The sequence below is a fragment of the Bison bison genome, unplaced genomic scaffold (genome assembly GCF_000754665.1).
Source record: "Bison bison bison isolate TAMUID 2011002044 unplaced genomic scaffold, Bison_UMD1.0 scf7180017864469, whole genome shotgun sequence".
Classification (NCBI taxonomy): domain Eukaryota; kingdom Metazoa; phylum Chordata; class Mammalia; order Artiodactyla; family Bovidae; genus Bison; species Bison bison.
The window spans coordinates 1,711,336-1,737,713 of record NW_011495030.1 but is presented as its reverse complement, the minus strand read 5'-3'; the positions used below and the strand labels follow the sequence as shown (position 1 = coordinate 1,737,713).

General features: G+C 40.3%; 1 protein-coding gene across 2 annotated transcripts in view; it reads left to right on the top strand.

The window, feature by feature from the left end:
- The window catches only part of MAMDC2 (MAM domain containing 2), a 165,471-nt gene that overhangs the window by 36,068 nt on the left and 103,025 nt on the right, over nucleotides 1–26,378 (top strand). The gene's annotated exons all lie outside the window — the stretch shown is intronic.

Here is a 26,378-nt window from a genome sequence, read left to right as displayed (position 1 = left end):
GCAGGAAAGCAAAATATTACACCCTAATGAAAGGGAATTTGCCAATATCTATGGAGACTACAGATGCATTGGCCTTGTGTTATAGCAGTCCCAATTCCTCACATTTATCCTACAAATAGACCTACACATGTATGAAATGGCAGAGGTACAAGATTGTTCATGGTGGCATTGTTCATCACAGCAAAATAGTAGAAGCAGCCTGAGCATCCAGGGGAGAGGTGGCCAAGTCTACCCACACGGTGGCACAGAATGAGGAAGAGCACTGAGTTCTGATGTAGGAAGGTTCCAGGACATCTTGGGAGGTGAAGAAAGCACGGTGCCAACTGTGCATAGTACAGACAGGTCAGAGAATCAGCTCTCACCAGGGATAGTGCTCCCACAGTTCTCTCTTTACAGACTCTGGTCTCAGGGCTGGCATGGCAGGTGGGGGCGGTACCATCAGCTGTGGCCCCTCTTAGTAAACCTTAGATTCTTAAAGGTGCCCTGAGAACTGTCTTTAGAAGTAGCGGAGGTACTTAGGGCCTCTCTGCCCTAGGCAGAGCAGGTCCTGTTCATCAGTTCCATGGCAAAAGAAAACCATTCTGTCACATCTCTTGGAAATAGTAAACCTAGCTCTTGAGTGTTGAATGATTCCTAGACTGTGTTAACGTTTTCATCATTTCCCACTGGAAAGGCTGCTGCCTCAGACCTTTGGGGGGAACACATTTTGTATTTACTTTTTAAAAGCATTTGGATGACCGGTGCTCTTCTAGCCCTGTACGATGCCCGTTTCCTCTTGCATTTGGACCGCTCTCTCCTGTTAGGTTGTTTTCTTTTGTACCTAAGAGAAGGCTTACACTCTTAACTGGAAACACAAGGGAGTTTCAATAACAGATTGTTCTCTAAAAATAGTCCCTTCAGTTTTTGCTATTAAACTAGGTGTCAAAGCTCAGAGTTAGAGCAGTTTATTAGAGGAAAAGCAGCACAGAGTGTTCCCTTGGAGATTGTCATATATGGCCGTGAAACCCCAGGAAGGCAGAACTTGGAAGTCTTCACAAGTTAAGCAGAAAGAAACTCAAATGCCAGGTCAATTTTTTTTTTTCTCTACTTAAAATATAAGGATTAAAAAATACTCTAGCATCAGGAAGTAGATAAATAGTAGATACGTTAGCACAATAAAATTTTTGTTGCTTCCTGTGTTTGGGGCCTGGATTAATTTTTTCTGGGTACTGTCATGGCCAGTAGTGGTTTCAGAATATGGAATAGGAGAGTTTGAAGCTGCATTTTCATGGCCCTTTATGTAAGATCAAAGAAGTATAAACTGACTGTGTCAAAGAGTGAAGGGGTAGCTGATGGACAGTAGAGGGAAAGCTCTCCTTCACCACCCCCTCAGGCCTCACCTTGGCACTCTAATTGGTAGATGATTCATTTCAACTACTTTGGGCTGCTCTTGTGGCTCAGTTGGTAAAGAATCCACCTGCAATGAGAAGAGACCTGGATTTGATCCCTGGGTTGGGAAGATCCCTGGAGAAGGGAAAGGCTACCCACTCCGGTATTCTGGCCTGGAGAATCCCATGGACTACAGCCCATGGGGTCACCAAGAGTCGGACACGATTGAGCGACTTTCAGTTTCACTTTCAACTACTTTAAATAGTCTCATTTAAATGGCTAGTGGCTACCATTTGGATAGCATACCTCCCAGAGCCTGGAAAAGGGGTCAGGAATTATGATTTCTGAACTCTTTTAGTTCAGTTCAGTTCAGCCATTCAGTCATGTCTGACTTTTTGCAACCCTATGGACTGCAGCACACCAGGCCTCCCTTCACATCAGGTGGCCAAAGTTTTGGAGTTTCAGCTTCAGCATCAGTCCTTCCAATGAATACTCAGGACTGATTTCCTTTAGGATGGACTGGTTGGATCTCCTTGCAGTCCAAGAGACTCTCAAGAGTCTTCTCCAGCACCACAGTTCAAAAACATCAATTCTTCAGCACTCAGCTTTCCTTATAGTCCAACTCTCACACCCATACATGACTACTGGAAAAACCATAGCCTTGACTAGAAGGACCTTTGTTGACAAAGTAATGTCTCTGCTTTTTAATATGCTGTCTAGGTTGGTCATAACTTTTCTTCCAAGGAGTGTCTTTTAATTTCATGGCCACAGTCACCATCTACAGTGATTTTGGAGCCCAAGAAAATAAAGTCTGTCACTGTTTCCATTGTTTCCCCATCTATTTGCCATGAAGTGATGGGATCGGATGCCATGATCTTAGTTTTCTGGATGTTCAGCTTTAAGTCAACTTTTTCACTCTCCTCTTTCCCTTTCATCAACAGGCTTTTTAGTTCTTCTTCACTTTCTGCCATAAGGGTGGTGTCATCTGCATATCTGAGGTTATTGATATTTCTCCCAGCAATCTTGATTCTAGCTTGTGCTTCATCCAACCCAGCGTTTCTCATGATGTACTCTGCATATAAGTTAAATAAGCAGGGTGACAATATACAGCCTTGACGTACTCCTTTTCCTATTTGGAACCAGTCTGGATGCCAAATTAAAATTATGGTATTGTCATATTTGTGCCTTGTGCATTCATTGTTCATCTTCTAGAATAGATATAATTGACCCTCGCCTCCCCACTTGGATATTCTGAAAAGAGTGGGCCTTCCCAACTTCCTTATTGGGTTCTGTGAACCAGAGATGGCAGTGCCAAGCTATTCTTTGACTGTGTTGGTCCTTATGCAAGAACTGAACAAGAAATTCAGTCCTAGAGAGGCAGACTGGTATGAAAGCATGCTCAAACAGCAGAAGGTATGAAATCACAACACTGCAGCTGATAATCACAAGTGAGAACTCTTCTTGTGTGTGTGTATATTCCTTCAAAGCAGAATCAGTTCATTAATTTCAGGGACTTACCTTGCCTTACATGAAACTGAACTCCACCCATTTCTTGCTTATAAATTTTACTAGGAAATAGAAAAGAACTAATTGCCATAGTGCAAAGTTTTGGGGGTTGTAACAACTAGGGGCCAATTTATTGTTATAAAACCATCTTGTATGTAAAGTAGATATCCAAGGTGGCTTTGTAAAAGCAAACACCATTCAGTCTTGTGTATCCTGCTAACCCTAAGTCAGTCTGATCACTCTTTCCTACTTCCTACTTCTCCCTTCAGAGTATTCATGTTTTATCTTAGTCTGCTGCTGCTGCTGCTGCTAAGTCACTTCAGTTGTGTCTGACTCTGTGCGACCCCATAGATGGCAGCCCACCAGGCTCCCCCGTCCCTGGGATTCTCCAGGCAAGAACACTGAAGTGGGTTGCCATTTCCTTTTCTAATGCATGAAAATGAAAAGTGAAAGTGATGTTGCTCAGTCGTGTCCGACTCTTTGCGACTCCATGGCCTGAAGCCTACCAGGCTCCTCCGTCCATGGGATTCTCCAGGCAAGAGTACTGGAGTGGGTTTCCATTGCCTTCTCCATATCATAGTCTAATCAGTGGTATTTTCCAAATCACCTGGTACCTAATATTTTGTTTTATGCTGCTTGGTTAAAAAACAATGCATAGTTGAGCCTCCCATCATGTAATCCATGAGGTCCTATCAATAAAATCTTCATCTTCAACCCCATACACTCACATCTCTAGGCCTAGACTACAGAATTTTTAAGAGATGAGTCTAATCATTTTTTCCCTAGGAATTCTGTTTCCTTAGGAAGTGGGGAGGTTGGATGGCCCAAAGCAAACCCAGTCTGCTTCAGGTCCTTAGTCCCATTGATCTTTATTCCTAAGATTGTCGTGGGAATCCCAAGACCCTCAGGATTAGCCCAGAGGGAACCATCCTCCAGAACTAGTCTTCTCTCCAGCCTCCACTTAGCCTGTGTGCTTTATGGTCAGGGCCCAGTGTTGGGCCACCATCTCTTGTCTTCTGATGCATGCCCATTGGTAATAAACCATGCTTTATTTGTTCCCCTAAGAGGAAGTCTTGAAATACTCTAGACCAGTAATAACTACAGTTATTAGAACCCCTGAAAGAGTGAATCCTCTTGGCATAGACTGCTATGTATGTCTCATGGACCTAAGATGATTTTGTGACACTGAGACATAGAAATTCTCCAAAGGGCTTATTCAAGGAACAAATTCATAATGCGTTACAAGCTGCTGTAACAATGACATTAACTACTCTCCTCTCCTACTGAGTGAGCCACCCAGCAGAATACCATGAATATAAACAGCCCTGGAATTTCAGATCTTATTGTTTTGTTGATGAGCACACATGGTCCTTGCGCCTACAGTGTGGGTGGTCTGCTGGGGGTTATGAATCAAAGCCAAAAGGTTTTGTTCTTTGGTCAACCTCCACATGTTATTTGTGAGCACTTGACAAATTGATCCTAAACTGCACATTTAATGGCCACTTTTGGGTTTTTGATAGGAAAATGGCTACTTGTTTATTCTCAGATGTCATAATATACCTGCCCTTTATAAATCAGAGCCCCGGCATGGACATACGAATGGACTCTGGGGTGAGATTAGAGGCCCTCCCTGTGATCCACAGCCCACAGCACGACCTTGAGAAAGTCTTGGCCAGGTGTGCCTTCCGTCTTCCCCAACACAAGCAAAACACACCTGCTCTTTATCTGGCTGAGTGGGAAAGTGTGCAGCTGCAGTAGATTAGAACGAATGAATGTTTGTCTGCAAACAGAATTTCTTGGTGGTTAAATGTTATGCAATTACAAGTGTTATTGCTAAATATTATCCTGATTTATTCTGTATATGTTAAAACATTTAAAATTAATCATGCATTTTCTAGAAAAAAGGATATTTTCCCAGTCTCCTGCTTTTGCTTTAAATGATCAGAACAATTCAAGTAGTACAGAATTGTATAAATGACTGAATCATCTTGAGGTAACCAATGTTATTGATGTAATGCACTGCAGGTAACTTTTCATAATCTCTCTATGTGTGTAGAAATATAAATTCTTATTTTTATAGTTTATGAAAGCACTGATATGCCTTTATATGCTATGGCTATATGCATATACAAATATATATATGTTTGTGTGTGTATATATATACATATATTTTTTACAGACTTATATTTCCAAGTCAATACAGCAATACCTTGTTCTTTTTAGTAGTTGCCTAATAGTCTATAATGTGGTCCATAATTTGTTTAATCATTTCCCCAGAGCTGGCTCTAGTTTTTCCTCTATTCTTAAGTGATAAGAACAAAAGCAAAGGTTGTTATCTTGGTGTTATGACTTTTTGTCATGTACTTCCTTTTGAGTTTTAGTTTGTTTTAAGCTCCTCTTAATTAGATTTTCCATCACATGGCAGGTGATTTTTAAAAATATGTGTATTTTCATCTTAGTACCGTTTATTAAGAAAAGAGGAAGAGAAAAGTGCCTTTCTGTACGACGGTAGAGCTTACAGGGTAGTTGGTTGGTTGCATGCGCATTTGGGAGTATTGTTTGTTTACATGGTCGTTTCCTAGGTTTCTGTGTGTCATTGCCAATCTGTGTGACTTGGCGGCCAATAGCTCTTCCTAAACCACGTCTTGTGGCCAAATGCAGACTGGATGTCAAGGAATGGAAAATATTGCAAAGTTTCTAAATGGTCAGGAAGGTTTTAATTGCAAGAAAGGTCTAGTTTTTGTTTTGTGAAACATAGCCTGGAAACACGTAATTCAAAAAAAAAATCCCTTTAAGTCTTTACATTGCATGCAAAGACTGAGAATGTTTTTAACATAGAGCTTCTGCACTAGGCCATTAGCTTACCAAGGTAGGCCTCTTCATGTATTTTTGTGTAATGTGAGACATAAACAGTAAGACAGTAGGGAAAGGCCAGCCCTGGCATAAGATTCTGTTTGGGAGTAGGAGGAGAGACCAGGAAAATGAGGTAATGTGGTTTGCTCTAGTGATAGATGCTAAATCAGATCTTGAGGATGTTTATCTTGGGCCTGAGAGCAATGGAAAGCCACAAGAACCTTTCTAGGGGGATGGGGATGGGGAGGGAATGGCCGAATCAGTGAGTGGAGAAGCTGACTGGGGCTTTTTATGTGTCATTATGATTGATGACCTGGGACTGTTCTTTCCTGCCCGTTGCATGGAATGAGTTTGTTATACCTTATTTTTATAGCTTGTTCTACCAGGTTTCTATACACCAAAGAATATTGCTAACAATAGAAACAAAACTCTAAGTTTTCATATTGTGAATTGGTCTGTAGTCTGATTTTTATATATGTATATACATACCACTCATTTCCACAAATGCGTCAATAAAAATATAATTTTTATTTATATTATTTTTAATATAATTTATATATAAAATTTTATTTTATATTCTATCTGAAAATATAATTTTTAAATTGGGGAACAATTTAAAAACCCTTCAAGAATGATGAAACTTCCTTCCTAGTCCTTAATCCTCCTGAGTTTCTTGGTGGCCTCCAAAACTTTAGCCAGCCTCTCAAAGGCTGTGGAACTTGTGGATAGATTCAGAAAATTGGAGGTCCTATAATTCAGTGGTCCCTAACCTTTTTGGTGCCAGGAACTGGTTTTGTGGAAGACAGTTTTTCCATGCACATTATATCTATTGTACACTTTATTTCTATTATTATTATATCAACTCCATCTCAGATCATCAGGCATTAGATCCCAGAGGCTGGGGATCCCTGCTATTAATATAACTCATTGTATGAGCTAGCCTTAGACTCAATTCACTACCAAGCTTCAAAGATCATCTTTTTTCTCTTTTTTTGGAGGTGAGGTCCTTATAGGCCAACACTTCCTCCCAGGAATATATAAGACCAACTAAAACTGATTTGCCTAATACTTGCCTCTGTCCTACTATGCCTGTTCTGGATGTTCTTACTTGTGATGACCTAATTTCTAGGCAAAATTAAAGATATTCTGCCTGGACACCTGGACATACCAGGCTGTCCCAGATCTGGTGAGGCCCATGAGATAGGTGTGGCTTAAGCCTAACAGTTAGGGGAAAATGCAAAGAGAAAGATAAATAGTACTTTCCATCTTGCTCCTTGATACAGACCATGAAGAGTTAATATATGAAAAACATGAAGGAATGATAGAAACTTCAAATGAGTATTGCAAAACTCAAATAAAAGAGTGTGGGCAGAAGTTCTCTGTAAACTCAGAAAACTCTGTGAAAAAAGAAGAAGGAGAGCTCTGTGAATTATACTTATTACTTGTTCTACAATGCAAAATTCACTAGGTAAAATATTCTAAAAAGAGCTGTCTTCAAAAGCCTAGCTTCAGTCTACTGTAATTTCCTCATGAGAGTCTGTTATCCACATATGAGAAAACTTGGTGAAAAGTATGTTCTCTCATCTAATGTCACTGATTGTTTATGCCTTTGCCTCAATTATTTCTGATTTTTAGTGTTTTCTTTTAATCTCTGCAAAAAATGTTGGGGTATACTTTTTTCTCTATATGTATATCCTGTCTTTTAATCCAAAAATTCAAAGTGGCTGGGCTTCTCTTTGAAACGCAATTCAAGTGTTCCTGCAGCCATGTATCTAAAGAGCCTACTACAAGTATAAACCTAGTCATTCCTGTTTAGGAAATAGTGCCAATCATGGAAGTTACTTTTCTTTGAAGAGAGAGAATTCCCTTCTTTCAGACATGCAAACCTAACAAGCAATTTCCTCTACCTGATTTACTTTTAGCATTTAATACAACACTACCTGCAAATTGGAACTTTCTGATAAATGCCAGCCTTTTTGCACCAGAGAAATGTTGAAAATGTTAAGTATTTATATTTAAAACTACCATTGGAATATTCTAGGTGACACTATCATCATGAAATTTCAAAGCATGGTTTTGTTTTTTTGGCTCCTAGCATCTTCCACCAAGAATTGAATTGAATTAACAAAAAGGAAACATAAGGCATTTTATTTTATGAGTAAAATCCCCAGAATAGCAAGTGTGACCAAGTTTTGAAAACTATGAAAGTGAGCAGTGGCTGGGTTGTCTTTTCCCAAGAATCAGAACAATTTCAGATATGAACAGGTGGTTTGTTTGTTATTGCCCTCACCTCTCTCTTTATAGTCATGTTGTACCATTGGTTTAGCCATAAATTCTCTAGTCCAATTCATTTAAAAGTGTATATCTAAGGGATTCTCTAATTTTAGTCTTACAATATTATATTTGTTTTGGACTGAGTTTTTAGAAAATAGTACACATTTCAGTTTTTTATTTTCTGTTGTTTGTTCTATAATCAAAGCAATGAAGGGCTCCATAGTTCAGTGACAGATTTCTACATGGATATAATATGTCTTCTAAGACAAAGCAAGTCATGTCTGATAGATCCCTTATGACAGTCTCTTTTGTTAAAAAGTTGTAACAATCACCAGGCCAGAGAGAGTTGTAACCAAAAACAAGGATGATCTGTCTCAGTGAGAGAAGCCAGTGAGCCCCAGGTCAGACCTTGCATCCTATTCCCATGACTTTGTTCCTCTTTCCCTCCTTACCCATGATTTCTTCTTTCTTGCAACCTTCATCACAACCCAAAGCCCAGCCTCCCAGGGACCTGAGGAAGCAACAGAGACAACTGCCTTGTATTCCCTCAAGTTTATACTTATTAATGTGGATTCAGTTAGTTATTGTTAGTAAGGAGATTCTTTAGCCAGACACAGTTGAGATGTAAAAGTCATACAGCTAAACATCTTGATTCTGTTTTAATAAACATGAGCATATTTTGGCTTTAATGATAATTAGCTGAGAAACTTAAGAGTTGAGAAGAGGGGGTTGAACTCAATGACATCTTAAGTCATTAAAACATTTCCTAATGTCAAATATTTTGTGATCTCAAAGAAACCATATAAAGAAACCCAACCAGATATTATCGACATTTCCTTTAGTATGTCAAATCCCCCTGAGCTCAAAATACCAACTGGAACCTACTTCTCTTTTTTTGCACACTCTCAACTTATGTAATATGGCCTGCTTTTTGTGAGGGACTTACAGCTCCTAAATTTCTTATCCAGGTCTATTCCTTATTTTGCCTCTTCCTTATTTTATATCTTGGCTATAGTCTTTGAAGAGTTGCCATTCAGACAGCTCTCAATCAAAGTGACTGGACTTAAGGCCATCAGAAAGGAGTAAATAATGCTCTGAGCATCTATTTTGTTTATAGCTACATCTCCAGGATCTTAGAACATGTCTGTACAGAGTATCTTAATATTGTTAAACTCAGAGCTAGCGTCACATAATAATGCCTTGGGCTCCACATAGTCACAATCACACGTTGGATGGGTATCACCAGTCAGTCTTTTCTCTGTTACCACCCCATCCCATGCCCAACCATCACTCTACTTAAAACTTGTTTTTTTTTCTTCCTTCTACCTGATTCTTTTCCTAGGTTAATCTATAAAAATCTCCTAGTCATTTAATTTAGTATTGAAATGTTATGTTTTCATTTAATGAATAAGCCATTTGGATTGAATTTGGTTTCCCAATTATTGTTATGATCCACTGGCTGGCTGCATAAAGTGAATACACCCAGAGAACTTTCAGAGAACTGATATTACTTGTCTTTGAACCCAAGAGACTTTGGGCTCTACTAGTAAAGAGTCAACTGAAGCAAATTTTTCTATGCTATTAATAGTACTTGGTCAGAGGGGAAAATAGTCTGGGAACAGTTGCCTGCGTGAAAGTCACACCGAGGAATCATTATTATTATAAACTATAAATGAAGTTGGAGTAATGGGGAAAATTAAACTTGTTTTAATGAAAGACTTTATAACATCTTATAGATACTATATCCTACTTCCTCTCGTCTACAGTATAGGTGCCCAGAAGAATCAATATGCAAAGGTTACACATTAACACATTAAAACTACACCACAAAGCCTCTTGTTATTCAGACCAATGTTAGTACTGGGATGAACTTCTGTTCCCAAATCAAGTGGGATAGACTCTTGGAAAATAAATTATCTGCACTTTGAGAGGATAGTACTTTCCATCACTACTTCATCTGCTCCCCACCCCTTCAGCCTGCCTGGCGCATAACCAAAGAGACTATTACCAGAAGGCACAGACATCATCCCTAGAGCGTTAAGCCAAACCTTTCAGTGGAGTGTTGCAATTGGCTCCAGGGACCAAATTCATTCCATCTTTGAAGGTACCAGTTGAGAATTCTGGGGCAGAGAGCATGAAAGCCTTCATTTCTTAGGGTCTTAGCTTTGTCAGTGCACCTCTTGCCCAGGGAGCTATCCAAGGTGCTATCTGAAACTCCTTGTCTTCTGGTAGATCAGAATGTTTTGTCCCAGTGTGGACATATATTTCTGCCTCTCTTGAGCCTCACCCTTCTGCATTTGTCTAATTCTGAAACCATTTGTCTTTCCCAATTTGGATCTTTCCTGACCACTACTTGCTTCCAAATCCTGAGATATGTTGTGACGCATTCATAGCCTGCCCTCAACTAACCCTTTGCCTGCATTTTGTCTTGACTCTGCCTAGTCTGACTTAGCACTTGTCCTCTCTCACCCTGTTCTCCATCTGGGCTTTCAGTATCTATAGCACATATAAGCAAAGTAATATAAATCAGAAGTTAGTCGATAAGAGAAATTAAACCCCGTTGTATATGTTTTTATTTTTGTATTAATACAAATTGCCTACAGTTGAAAAAAGTTCCCTAATGAGAAAACTTCCAAGTGTATAGACTAGATGGACACACTGAAAATAATTTTCATTCTTAATTATCTTCCAGCATGTTTGCCAAAGTAAATTCAATATTCAGTTATTGTGGACAAGATCAATACTATTCTCAGTCAGTCAGTTCAGTCTCTCAGTTGTGTCTGACTCTTTGAGACCCCTGGACTGCAGCACACAAGGCTTCCCTGTCCATCACTAACTCCCGGAGCTTGCTCAAATTCATGTCCATTGAGTTGGTGATGCCATTCAATCATCTCATCCTCTGTCGTCCCCTTCTCCTCCTGCTTTCAGTCTTTCCCAACATCAGGGTCTTTTCAAATAAGTCAGTTCTTCGCATCAGTATTGGAAGTATTGGCCAAACTATTGGAGCTTCAGTTTCAGCATCAGTCCTTCCAATGAACATTCAGGATTGATTTCCTTCAGGATGGACTAGTTGGATCTCCTTGCAGTCCAAGGGACTCTTAGCCTCCTCCAACACCACAGTTCAAAAGCATCAATTCTTCAGTGCTCAGCTTTCTTTATGGTCCAACTCTCACATCCATACATGACTACTGGAAAAACTATGGCTTTGACTAGATGGACCTTGGTCAGCAAAGTAATGTCTCTGCTTTTTAATATGCTGTCTAGGTTTGTCATAGCTTTCCTTCCAAGGAGCAATAAATACTATTCCAGGAACATGTATTTGTTATAAAGACTCTAGTCACATTTTCAGTTTTTATGTGAAATAAAACAAAGAAAATTGTTTTGACTATAGTAATAGACAACCCATTCTGGCAATTGGTGCTAAAATGTATTTTTAAGATGCATTTTAAAAATACTTGGAGCACTCCAAATTTAGCAGTGTCAAATTTGACTGTAAGTAAATATATTTTAAATATAAGAATAATGATTTATATTCCCATAAAAATTATTTTATAAAAATTTCATAAAAATTATTGTTTCCTTTTATTTCCTCTACATATGTGTGTTGTCTCTATAAGGAAAATCAAATATTAACTTAGAGCACTGTGGACACACGTCAGGTATTGTGCAATTGATTGTGTAACAATTGCTCTGTGTTTCTTTCACTTCTTCTACAATGATCACACTGTCTTGAGAAAGAAAAACAAACCCTCAAGCACAACACCCTCTGTTTTCTAGCTATGAAGAGATTGTCTGCCTTGAGTATTACCAGTGGTGTTTGTATTGGCTTTTAAGGCAAAGCTAATGACTATATGGAACAATGCCCATTCCTTTTCCCAGTCCCTGCGTGAGAAATGACCCACATCTCTAAGACAGTTCTGAAGATTAGGGATGCATATCATTGCTATTAAATTTTTTTTATGTCTGCATTAAGCTAATCAGTCCTCCAGGGACTGAGCTCTTGCTCTTGGCTTCTGACCAACTCTTACCAAAGAGGGACCACATTCCTTCTCCCCCTGAGTTAGTCTTAACTCAATTTAAACTTCAGTATAAACAGAACTAATGGTCAACTAATCCATTGTAGTAGTAGAGCCTATTCTTCCAGTAAAAGCTTATTAGAAAAAGTGAAAGTGAAAGTCGCTCAGTCGTGTCCAACTCTTTTTGTGTCCAACTCTTTGCAGCCCCGTGGACTGTATAGTCCCTGGAATTCTCCAGGCCAGAATACTGGAGTGGGTAGCTGTTCCCTTCTCCAGGGGATCTTCCCAACCCAGGGATCGCACCCAGGTCTCCTGCATTGTAGGGGGATTCTTTATCAGCTGAGCCATCAGGGAAGCCCAAAACCTTATTAAAGAGCCTGGCAAATAATATCAATAAAAGGAGACTGAATTCCACAGAATGAATGTCTGGGAACTTGGGTCCCCATTACCATCCCATCACCTGAGGCACTGCAGGGCTCCATGAAGCTCTGAGAACTGCTGATTATTCAGTTCCTTTACTTTACAGATGGATAAACTCAGGCTTGAAGAGATTAACTCACTGTTCAAGGCTGCGTTGCTAAGCAGGAGTAAAGGTGAGACAAAAAATTTGTCTCTTACCATCCTCTATGCCCAGTACTCAACCTCTGCCTGCTTCCTTTCCATTTTCCTTAGTCCTATGATTGAAAGCAACACATCATGCACGCACTCTACCTTTTGTATTAACAGGCCTTTTTTGTTCTCAACTTATTCAGAAAACTAAGATCATGGCATCTGGTCCCATCACTTCATGGGAAATAGATGGGGAAACAGTGGAAACAGTGTCAGACTTTATTTTTGAGGGCTCCAAAATCACTGCAGATGGTGATTGCAGGCATGAAATTAAAAGACGTTTATTCCTTGGAAGGAAAGTTATGACCAACCTGGGCAGAATATTAAAAAGCAGAGACATTACTTTGCCAGCAAAGGTCCATGTAGTCAAGGCTATGGTTTTCCCAGTGGTCATGTATGGATGTGAGAGTTGGACTGTGAAGAAAGCTGAGTGCTGAAGAATTGATGCTTTTGAACTGTGGTGTTGGAGAAGACTCTTGAGAGTCCCTTGGACTGCAAGAAGATCAAACCAGTCCATTCTAAAGGCGATCAGTCCTGGGTATTCATTAGAAGAACTGATGCTGAAGCTGAAACTCCAATATTTTGGCCACCTCATGTGAAGAGTTGACTCATTGGAAAAGACTCTGATGCTGGGAGGGATTGGGGGCAGGAGAAGGGGACGACAGAAGATGAAATGGCTGGATGGCATCACCGACTCGATGGACATGAGTTTGAGCAAACTCAGGGAGTTGGTGACAGACAGGGAGGCCTGGCGTGCTGCGATTCATGGGGTCACAAATAGTTGGACATGACTGAGCAACTGAACTGAACTGAAAAAGTACTCTAATTTAAATTGGCCTCAATTAAAGGCTTCAGCAATACATGAACCGTGAACTCCAGATGTTCAAGCTAGTTTTATAAAAGGCAGAGGAACCAGAGATCAAATTGCCAACATCCGCTGGATCATGGAAAAAGCAAGAGAGTTCCAGAAAAACATCTATTTCTGCTTTATTGACTATGCTAAAGCCTTTGACTGTGTGGATCACAATAAACTGTGGAAAATTCTGAAAGAGATGGGAATACCAGACCACCTGACCTGCCTCTTGAGGAACCTATATGCAGGTCAGGCAGCAACAGTTAGAACTGGACATGGAACAACAGACTGGTTCCAAATAGGAAAAGGAGTACGTCAAGGCTGTATATTATCACCCTGCTTATTTAACTTATATGCAGAGTACATCATGAGAAATGCTGGGCTGGAAGAAACACAAGCTGGAATCAAGATTGCCAGGAGAAATATCAATAACCTCAGATACGCAGATGACACCACCCTTATGGCAGAAAGTGAAGAGGAACCAAAAAGCCTCTTGATGAAAGTGAAAGAAGAGAGTGAAAAAGTTGGCTTAAAGCTCAACATTCAGAAAACGAAGATCATGGCATCTGGTCCCATCACTTCATGGGAAATAGATGGGGAAACAGTGGAAACAGTGTCAGACTTTATATTTTTGGGCTCCAAAATCACTGCAGATGGTGATTGCAGGCATGAAATTAAAAGACGTTTATTCCTTGGAAGGAAAGTTATGACCAACCTGGGCAGCATATTGAAAAGCAGAGACATTACTTTGCCAACAAAGGTCCATGTAGTCAAGGCTATGGTTTTCCCAGTGGTCATGTATGGATGTGAGAGTTGGACTGTGAAGAAAGCTGAGTGCCGAAGAATTGATGCTTTTGAACTGTGGTGTTGGAGAAGACTCTTGAGAGTCCCTTGGACTGCAAGGAGATCAAACCAGTCCATTCTAAAGGAGATCAGCCCTGGGTGTTCTTTGGATGGAATGATGCTGAAGCTGAAACTCCAGTACTTTGGCCACCTCATGGGAAGAGTTGACTCATTGGAAAAGACTCTGATGCTGAGAGGGATTGGGGGCAGGAGGAGAAGGGGATGACAGAGGATGAGATGGCTGGATGGCATCACCGACTCGATGGACGTGAGTTTGAGTGAACTCCGGGAGTTGGTGACGGACAGGGAGGCCTGGCATGCTGCAATTCATGGGGTCGCAAAGAGTCGGACACGAATGAGCGACTGAACTGAACTGAACTGAACTGAAAGGACTTTATTACCTAATATAAATTAGAAGTTCAGGGATATCTGACTTCAGGTACAAATAAAGATTTTAAAATTGCATCCAGTTCAGTCTCCTTCTTTTCATATATTTTGGTTCTAGCCTGTCTTGTGCTGGCTTCATTTCCAGGGGCCTCCTTCATGGACTCCAGCAGATGGAAGCTTCCAGTGTTCTTATAGCAGATCGTTCCTGTGAAAAGAAAGTTTCTCCCAACATCAACATTCTCATAATTGAGCCTCATTTACCTAAGTTGGTCTATGTGCTCATTCCTGAACCAACCATCTTTTTCAAAGATGAGTACAGTTAAAGAAAAAAAAAAAATACTAGTATCATTGGTACATAGATATGGCAAAACCCCAAACATGGTATGTGAATTATACAATTTGAAAACTCTGCTATACATAACCTCAAAGATAAAAAAAATTTTGATACAGTAGTATAATAATGATTTGACAAATATGACATCTGAGACTACACGTTGAGAACCTACATTACACGTGTTGCTATGCTAGGTACTTCCCATGCATGGGATTATCCATTTATACAAACATCCTTCAAAGTACATATTTTTATCCCCATTTTACACCTGAGGAACTGAAGCTTGGAGGAGATTAATTAACTTTCCTGAAGTCAGGAAGTTGTTGGCTGAGTTGTTATTTAAGTAGGAACTAGCTGATTCTAAAACCATGCTCTTTCCACTAGCCACACTTTCTCTTCAGGATTCACAGTTGATCGAAAAGTAAAACCAGGACAGAACCTTGTATCTTCTGACTTCAACTCCTTGCAGACTTTTCTCTAAAATTCACTGCTTCAGATTCAGGAGGGGCTTTCTGAAGCTCTTTACAGCCTGGGCAGGGCTGGGCAGGCTGGACATGTGAGCAGACAGAATATGAAGCTTCCTACTTTGTCTGACTCTGTGATAACTCTCTGCCCTCTATCCTATCAATTCATAATTATAGCGCTCTCTCTCTCTCTCTCTCTCTCTCTATATATATATATGAATTTTTTACATCTCAAAAAATTGTCTCCCTGCTCTGCAAGTTTGAGATTACCATATAGTTCATACCCTAGTAGGAAACAGCTGAGACCTGGCAGGAAAACCCAGGGAATTATAAATAGGCAGTTCCTCAGAGTGTACACAGGAGGTGTCAGGGGAGGAGTGGGGATGGTGGAGGGAGAGAGAGGAATGAAATCCCATGGTGAAGGAAGAAGATTGATGAAAAACTTGGGATGATGCCAAAGACAAACTCCCACCTGGTTCTATAATTTTTTCTCAGTCTACCTCTAGGTCCAAAATAAATCTTAGGAACCATTTGTACAATGACTCGATTGTGCCTTCCTCATACGTCTGCTCTTATGATATAAAGAGATAAACGTTTGAGTGATCAGCGCAGGGCCTGACCCATAATTATCCCTCCTGGAAATGGTAGCAACCATAGTTGTGGTGTAATATCATGTGCCATTGAAAATCTTTTTCTAACCTTGATATATCTTATGTTCCCTTAAATATGTTTGAAAACTCAGTAATTTCTTTGTTAAAAAGAGTCATAAATCAAGGGACAAATGGTAAACTGGGAAGCATTGCAATGCATATGACAGGTATCAGGTTAATGGCCTTAATATATAAAGAATTTCTATAGATTAATAATGAAAAACTAAAAATGGGCCAAGTGAGTGAAGTCGCTCAATTGTGTCTGACTTTGCAACCCCGTGGACTGTAGCCCACCAGGCTCCTCCGGCCATGGGATTCTCCAGGCAAGAATACTGGAGTGGGTGCCATTTCCTTCTCCAGGGGATCTTCCCGACCCAGGGATCGAACCCGGGTCTCCTGCATTGCAGGCAGACACTTTAACCTCTGAACCAACAAGGACAATACAAAAAGGAAATATCAATGGTTTTAAAGCATGTAAAAAGATGTTCAACTTCACTCACAGTGAGAAAAGTTCAAATTACAACTAGAATGCCATCCTATTTTTTCTATAAGAGATAAATATCAAAAAGTTCAGCAATATACACTTGATTAATGAGGACAGGAAAAATACTCTCACTTATTATGGCTGGAAGCATCAACTTGTACTTCAAGAAGGAAATTGGGTATTATGTAAATCAAGTATAAGTGCATTTTCCCTTTTATTTAGCAATTCCCTTTCTAGGGCTTTCTCTCAGGGGCTATACCTAGAAATGTGCATTAGTCATAGGTTCAAGGAGATTTATTGCCACATTGCTTTAATAGCTAAAGATTGGAGGGATGTGAATGTATATCACTAGGGCACCAATAATTAAATTAATGACATAGCTATACAATGGAATCCCAAATGGCTCTAGTGGTAAAGAACCCACCTGCCAATGGAGGAGACAGAAGAGAAGTGGTTTGATCCCTGGGTCGGGAAGATCCCCTGGAGGAGGACATGGCAACCCACTCCAGTATTCTAGCCTGGAGAATCCCATGGACAGAGGAGCCTGGCGGGCTATACCCCATAGGGTTGGAAAGAGTCGGATATGACTGAAGTGACTTAGCACACACGCACATACAGTGGAAAGCTGTGGAACAGTTTAAAAATATGAGGCAGCTTTAGATATATAAAGATAGATTGATAGATATTAATAATATAAGCATAATCATCTTCAAGGTCTATTAAGTAAAAAGAAAAAGCATGTTAGAGGAATATTTTTGTTAACCATTTGTATAAGAACTCAAAAAGCTATGTTTAAATATACATACATGTATTAATATATTAATAAAGTCTCTGGAAGGATGTCCCAGAAACTGAGAGTAAGAAAGAAGATTCCCTTCACTGTTGTATATCTTTAAGTTTTACACCATTCAGTATCACCTTTTCAAATAATAATAAAGCATTGAGTCCACATGGAGAGTGGGGCCCTGGAGTCCTGAGCATTGTTCGTGTCCTTTTTGCCTGCTCTGGCTCCCTGCCGCACTGGAGTAAGGCACACGTCTCAGGCCAGCAGGCACGGAACCTTCAGGAAGGCCTAATACCAGAGGAGTCAGAATGGGAGAGGAAAGAGTCACAGTTGAGCCCTTTTATCTGAGAGGGTCCACAGTGACCCTCCAATCAAATATTCTATTTTCACAGAAAAAAAAAAAATTGGCCTGGAGCCTAGCGTTACTAGGTAAATAGAGGAAATCCAGTTCAGTCTGAATTTCAAATAAAAAGGTAATTTTTTTTTTTAGCATAAGTATGTCCCCTGCAGAATTTGGGACACAATAAGTATTTTTAATTGCTTAATCTGGCAGTTTGAGTGGGATCCAGAACCCAGATGCTCATCAGTCTGCATGTATTCTCTGAGCCTGCCTTTCGTGAGCTGTGAAATGAAGGATAATAACTCTCCAGCTTTATCATGGGGTTGTTTTGAGGATTAAATATGCCCCAGTGCTTGTTGAATAACTAAGTGTTCTAAAATTATAAAGAATGAACACAGCTGCTTTCTATGTTATTGTTATCAAAACCCTAGTCTCCATGGTAGACAACTTATTGAAACTCAGTGTCTTGTTTTCTGCCAGTTTTGCTGTGATTTCTTCTAAGCCACAGGCATTTAGTTATACATTTCATTTATCCTAGTGGGAGCCAGAACCTGGCTGTTCATTAGGTGCAAGAAAGATTTCTAAAATACGTTAACAGGGACATTATTATTGTTTGGGGACTTAAAATTTTTGCCTTTATTTTAAACCACCTTTACCCTAAGTTGAGTGGCATAGTGCACGGCTTAATTCAGTTAGCATATATCTAACACCTGCCAGTATGTGGCAGGTGTTAGAGGAAAGGAGTGAGGAAACAGACCTAGATCCTGCCTCCCTTGAATGCATGGGCTGGCTGAGATTCAGCCATGGTAGGCCCAAAAAAGAAGGTTGATAGGTAAGATGAGTGTTTCTCTCAAGCCTGGCTTGACTTTAGATCACCTGGGGAGGGATTCTGAAAACTCTGCCATTAGTAGGGTGACCAATCAGGCCAATTCATCTAGTTTGGAGGGATTCCTGAGAATGTGGACTGATGTCAAGTCTGCACTGCAGACCAAGGCCTCCTTCGGTGATTTCAAGATGTACCACAGTTGAGAATGCCTGACTTAGAAGGAGTGTAGAGCATGATGGCCCTCAAACTCAGTAGAGTCTATTTGGCAAATGAGGACTTCTCAGCCAATAAGAATGCGGTTACTTACATAGACATGTAGAGAGTGAGTGCATGTACTATACCCAACACCTAGTTATTTAGATAAAACAGACATGAAAGGAGCAAGAGTCCAGCTTGGAGTGGGCAGTTCAGTGGTGTACTTAGACTGCCCTACTGGGGAGACTCAAGACTTCTAAATCTGGTCCTGAGAGTAAGCTTCAGAGCTCCCAGAAAGGAGGTTGATTGGGAGGTTACAGACTTGGTAGGCAAAATTGCCCTGGACCACAAATAACTGCATAAAACTATTGAATCCACCTGGCAGTCACAGCCTCTTTTCTTTGATCTGTTAATAGATAGACATCTGTGTTCAGTTATGATAGAAAAACCAGAAGAAGCCACAAATCTAGACCAGTCATTTTACAGATTTTATGGGGTTTACTTTTATCTAAACTCCTCTTTCTATTATTATGCTCACACTGTTAAAAGTTATATCTTCTCTGTAAGGCAACAAAATAAAATGTGTTTATCTCTCTAGATATATTTTCAAGTTGAACATTCTTGTTCCTACTAGCTTTTATACTGTATAATAGGCATAAAATGCAGAATTTGAAATGAGAATTTGCAAATAAATGTAATATATGTATATATCTATACACACACATATATACATGTGTATAGATGTTTGTTTAAATTCAGATTTATTTATTTACCTGTGACATGGTGAAATTTTCATAGGCACTCCTACTTTATTCTGATTTGAATGAAGCTAGTGAAGCTGAAATGTGTATAACTCCTCTTGTTTGACAGAAGTGGAAGTGCCTTGCATAATGCACAAGCAAAAATATTCAGCTATGCTCTCAGTGGTGTTATTAGCAAAACTGGTAAGATAGAGAGTTAGGGTCTCTTCTAAGTCAAAAAAAGAAAATTTCCTTGTGAATGAACGCATATTCCATGGAAGAACAGTACTTGTTTCCCTCCAGGTACACCCAGGGAAACTAAAGAGAGAATTCAGTTACCTATGCATAACCATCCCCTGATGTCATCATCCTCTGCATTGTTTATCTTAAATTGAGGGGCACTTTCAAGTTTCCAGGAATTGTCTTCCCCACCTTGGCAGTTCATGTAGTGGAAACTATGTTCTGAGAACTGGTCTTTGGTAGAATAAACACTATCTGGTAATGCAGCCTTTTTTTTAAAATTTTCATACTTTGTTAAATACTATGTAAAGTGTAGCTCCCTTTCCAAATACCCCATGACCTTTCACTGTGGACTTTTCACTTGCTTTTGCATTGGTAGTTGCTAAGGTAAACTTTTCTTCTAAAACTGCCACTGGGGCCAACAGGGTTCAAAGCTATGCCCTTCCCAGACCCTGTGAAAACCAGAGAAGTGAACATCTGCTGTAGTGGTTTCAAATGTGGGTGTACTGTTTACACTGCAGATTGCCTCCTGGCATTTGTTTTCTTTTTGCTAGGCTTAATGCTCTGTAATCTTTTAAGACTACTTTTGCAGTGTTAGTCAGGGTATAAGAATAATTTCCCCGTTGTCACGGGAAACCAAAATGGCATTCAAGACATCTGAGCAATGCTGACCTCATCACTTCCTGATGTATCGCTGACCCCTGCACTTACGGAACTCCTTGAAATGTGAAGCTAATAAAACTATAGCTCTCTTTAATCTAGAAATGTACACACTGAAACATTTCCTGAATGTGTCTCATAAACTCTGCATTCTAGAAAGGCAAAGGATTATGCATTTTAACAATCCTTTATATACCTTGACATAATGAGAATTTGTGTTTCAGAAAGTGTTAACAGTGGAAGTATATGTGAAAATATTGTGTCCTGTGAGTTTCCAGTAAAGTTACAACTCTCATTAAATGTCACAGCTTCCAGAATAATAGTAAACTGAGTCATTTATGAAATCCAAACCTAATGAGAAACCTCCATAATAAAAACGAGTTTTAAGGTGTCCTTGATGTGTAAACATAACTAATTCTGGGAAGGAGTTTACCTTATTTCCAAATATAGAAAGTAGCTACTTGGAGCCAGGTAGATGTGATATATGTCCTTAGATGCTTAAAGCCTAGCAAGGAATATCAACAAGTGATCAGAAAATTAAGAATAAAAGTTATAATACTGATGCTAAAAGAGACTTAGAAGAGACGTTTAAACAAGTTTGGAGGCGGAGGTTAGCAAAGACTACTGGCAAAGGCAGTATTGAACAGGACCACTGTGTACAGTTGTCTAGGTGGTACATTGCACAACTATACTTTTTGACTCTGTTAAGACCTTAATGACACGTAGTAGTGACCCAGGAAAGGAGGCAGGAGGTGATGGAGTGGAACATGTGAAGGAAGGCATAGCAAGTAAAGGAGAAGCATGTGAGGCCTGGAAACAAGAAAGTATGTGATAACTTAGCATAGAGGAACTAAAAGAAATTCTGTGTCTGCCGTATAGACTGTGAAAAGAGTGTAGTAGTTAAATATGAGGGTTAGAAAAACAGGGCCTTGTAAATCAAGGCCAGTGGGGAACCCCTCAAGTGTTTTAGGCCAGAAAGTAATATGATCAGTTTAGCACAGTGGAAGTAACACTCTGGACACAGTGTGGAGGTCAGATTCTAGTGGGGCAAGATTGACTGAAGCATGGAGACCTATTGGGAATCTCTTGCAACAATCTAGATAAAAGATGGTCTAAACTGAAGCAGTGGAGGGAACTTGGTGGAATGGATGGCTTTGAGAGAAATTTACAAAATTAAGTCATCAAGATCCATACAATTTTGGAGAAGGAAGGAGGTGAAGGAGTCAATGAAAATATTAAGATTTCTTGATATTGGATAGTCAGATATCAACAGTCATCTATAGTCAGGTCATTGGATAGTCAGAGCTCCATTCACTTAAATTTGGAACACAGAAGAAGAGCAGGGTTTTGAGGGAAGAGAGACATTTGTGTTTATGACTTGTACAAATAGAGACACCAACAGGAAGTTAGATGCATGGGTCTGGAGGTTAATAAGGGATCCAGTTGGTGAACTAGACTTGGGAATCACTTATATAAAAATTACTCTGGAAGACATAGAGGTGGTGAATCAGGTAGTTTGGAAGCCTGTAACAAAAAACAAAGATAACAGTGGTTACAACTGGGATCTGTTTTTCTCTTTCACAATGAACAGTGCAGAGGTAGGAAGTTAAACCGGTTATAAGACTCCGCAACATGAGTAGTAATCCAGCTCATTCTGAGTTTCTGCCCTGCCCACTACAATGGCTTCCATCCTCAGGGTCGCCTGGTAGGGTGACCAACTCTGTTGGTTTGCCTGGGATTGAAGGAGTTCTCAGGATATGAGACTTTCCATTTGAAAACCAGGAAATTCCCAGGCTACCTGGGGTGAGTTGGTTACCTCTGCACCTCCTGGTTTTGCGATGGCCACTGCCACTCCAGCCCTTTGCACCCACACTTCAGACAGGAAGAAGAAAGAGAGGAGGACAAAAGGGACAGGTCAGCTGTCTGAGCCCCTCTTTAAGGAGTTTTATCAGAAGCCCCACCTGACAACTTTCTCTTACATCTCCTTCTAAAACTGTCATTGGCCACCTCTCCATTCAAGGGTGAATGGCAACAGCAGTGTCGTGGCTGGGCACATTGGCAGCCCCATCATAGAGTATGGTTCTCTAGAGAGGAAGAAGGAGAGAATGAATATTGGGTGGGCAATTAGCAGTTCCTGCCCCAATGAGGAAGACTCCTCAGAGCAGAGAAACCAGACCCAGACCCGGAGAAGTACAAACTCTGAAGATCAGACAAAGCTAGATGACCCCACAGAAAGGACACAGAAGTAGAGGTAGGGGCAGAACTACTTCAGCAGGTGTCAAGGAATTCAGAGGGAGAAAGTGCTTTAGGACCGAGGGAGGGTCCAGAGGTTAATGCTGCCCCAGTGTGATTTTATTAAGGGCCACTTTGAAAAAAGAGCCACAAGCTTCCTGTGGAAATTCCCCACATGTGGGAGAAGTTGCTGAGTAAGTTAAAGGACAAAGTGGGATCCTAACTGCCCCCTCCACTGGCCTTCTCCCATGACCAGCACAGACAGGACTGATAGTGATACAGTGCAGTGGGTCTGTACTGGGCCTCACAGTTTTCTTCAATTTTAATCCAAAGTGACCTCAGTGAAAAAGCCTTGCATGGTCACTATTGCACATCAGGGTTCCTTCCAGCCCCACATGTTAAGTTGCTACAAAAGTTTGAAGTCAAAAAAACATTGCTCTGGCTCCCTTGGTGAGAGGAGCAAATTCTTGTTTATACACGAATACTGGGAAAACTGAAAAGTCAGTTTCCACATCAAGGAATAGGGTTCGCCCTGCCCCAGGCCTGTGTGCTAGGATGTCACTGAAGCCTGTATGTGGCAATTTTATGCTGCTCTTTAAATGCAGGCTTTCCTTTTTCCTTAAGCAAGGTGATATTTGAAATGTTCCCCGACTTGAGAGCCTCTTCACTGCACTATGAAAGGTTTCATTCTGGGAGGGGTTTCTTACTCCTTGGAACCAAAACAGAACTGTAAATGCACTCACTTCTCAATTATTCTCTCCATTGCATTTCAGAAGCAGGTCCTGCCTATAAAGTTGTGCTACCCATCAACCACCCTCAGTATATTGATTTCTGGGGGGATTTAGATTTAAGCTCATACTTCTTAAATCTCATTCATCTCCTTATCCATGGAAGCTAACCAGAATCCAGGGGGTTCATTCAGTTTTATTGAATGAGAATGAGAAATTTCTTGAAACTGTCATTATTAAGGACCTCATATGGCAAAAAAGAAGGAAGAAAAGAAGCCATTCCCATCAAAACATTTACTGAAAGCAGATGTGCCTTGCAAAACTCTGTAGAGAGATTCTTTCTAACCCAGCAGGGAGATTGGGAATCTGGGGGATTTGTTTTATGTTGGACAGCACAGAGCACCCTGGTGTCTGGCACGTAGGGGTCCAAATCCAGCCTGGAAATGGATTACCCATAAGAAGCACATGCAGTGCCTTCTGCTCCATGCAAGTTAGTAAATACTTATTAAGACACTGGGTTGAAATTCTGGACTGTGCCTTGTACTTATAGTTCTCTGATCTGTCAGTATTGCCCTCATTCTGAGTGACTTGAACACTCTTCATTTCCATGTTGCCCCATTCCCCACTTTCCAGCAGTACTTGCTAGGGTATGGCCTAGGGTTCTCTGAGCCCAAGACTGTGGGGTCTCTGTCCACCATCACTAACCAAAGTATGGATGCAAAAACTTACTCTGTATGCATTAATTCTAACCATTAATTTGTTAACACCCTTTTGGTAGGGGAAAGAGGCCGTACTGCAGATCAAATACAAGGCATACCCTAATTTTAGAAATTTTAGAAAAGTATGTATTTATAACTCTTTCAGATGTGAGGCAATGTGATAGAAAATTGAATCTGCTTGTTGTGTTATCGACAGGAACAGTTGTGTAGAAAAGCCTATCAGTTCAGTTCAGTTCAGTCGCTCGGTTGTGTCTGATTCTTTGCGACCCCATGGACTGCAGTACACCAGGTCTCACAGTCCATCACCAACTACCCGAGCTTGCTCAAACTTATGTCCATTGAGTCGGGGATGTCATCCAACCAACTTATCCTCTGTCATCCCCTTCTTCTCCTGCCTATAGGCTTCCATATAAAAGCATCCACACCTTCAGGATCTCGGAGTAAGGAAAAGGAGGGAAACTTTGCTCTCCTGCCATAGGAAGATTGATACAATTGTAAATAGATAAATTAATAGAGCATACAAGAAAGTATTTGGAAACAGTATGGACCTGAGGAAATCAAGTAGACTTGGGGCCAAACCTTCATTTACTAGCTGTGACCTTGGACTGCTCAATTAGCCTTTGTGAGTATCTGTTTCCTCCCCTGTAAAGTGGTAACTCCCACGTGACAGGATCATTCATCAGGATTAAGAGAGAAGAACCTCTCTTATGTTGAGAACCTAATGCCTACAGCTCAATGAGTATTAGTTCCCTTTGAATCTTTGATTGTTAACAGATGATTTAAGATGAATTCTTGAAAGCTGTCTTCATTTTCATATGATCAAAATTATATTCATAGTGATTTACTAAATAAACTAGAGGATAATAGTAAAATTGGAAACTTCAAACAGAGGATAAGACTATTTTTATGTAGTCATAGAAATTTGCGATTTTTCTTAGAGATTTTCAAAACAAAACATTCTTCTGCCAGAGGTAACCAGTACATTTATAAATTATTATCAATTTGATTGATTAACAAGTATTTAATACAGATTTCTACATTTGGTGAATGCTATGACATCTATTTTCTAATAGCACAATCAGCTGTTTTGGGGAACCCCTATGCCCATTGCATTTTCTATAGTTTTTAATTTTTGAAAAGTCTTTGATGTGCAAAAAAGCAAGATTCCTTCAAAATATAAACTGATGGCTTATACATAATTGAGGATGCAATTACTTGGAAGCCTCCTCTTACCATGATAGGAATCGGGTTCTTTGCAAAATACTTTATGAGCATTTGCCAGATGCTTTGCATGTATTATTGTCCAGGCTGCTTTGATCAGCTGGTGGAGTATAAAGATGATTGTCAACAGATAGCATAGTTCGGCAATGGGACAGGACAGACTGGGAGGAGCTGGGACGTAGAAAAAGTTGTGCCCAGAGGAATAGAGCAGGCACTAAGGAGAATGAATACAGATGCATATGGATCTTTGGAATAGTGGGCAGAAACCGATGTCAGAAGGGCAAGACGAAGGGCAGCAGGCAGAGCTAGTAGCAGTTAATATCAAGTAAGTCCAATATGAGATGATGAGATGGGCTAGCCATCAGGAAAATCATGCTGGTCAAACATTTGGAAAAATAAGACCTAACATTTTATTAAACACTTATCACATGCCCTTGGGCACTGTGCTAAGAGCTTTACTTATCTTATATAATCTTTTGTAAAACTCTGCAAAGTCAGTATTTTAGCATCCTCATTTTACCAGTGAAGAAAGTGTCTCAGACAGCAAATGTGACTGGCTGAAAGTGACATGATTTGTAAGTAGTATAATTGGGATTTCAACCAACATCTGGCTGGGGTGATAACCACCAAGTGTTAAGCACTCTGCTTCCACAGACAGGGCCCAGTCCAGATGGGCAGGCAGTAAGGCATTCAGGAAATCTGGCAAGAAGATCCTTGCCTTAGGTCAGGGACTGGACTTCAGCCCTGGGAAGGAAGCTGCCAAAAAGAAGGCAGTGTCCTTGCCTTAGACATGCAAGATGCTGAGAGCTAAACAAATAGAGAAGTAGGCATCATTATCAAACCTGGGTCACCAGAGGTTTCAGCCAGAATCATACTAGGAGTAAATATATTGAATTCTATCAGTACTTCAGATGGTGGTTAAGCCTGGGTGAGAGCAAGGTGGGGCTTAGCTGCGAGGAAGGGAACTGCTGAGGATGGGCAGCCAGAAGAACCCCAGTACTCAAGAGGACAAAGGTATAGATTTCAGCACCAAAAAGTCAATTAAGATGAAG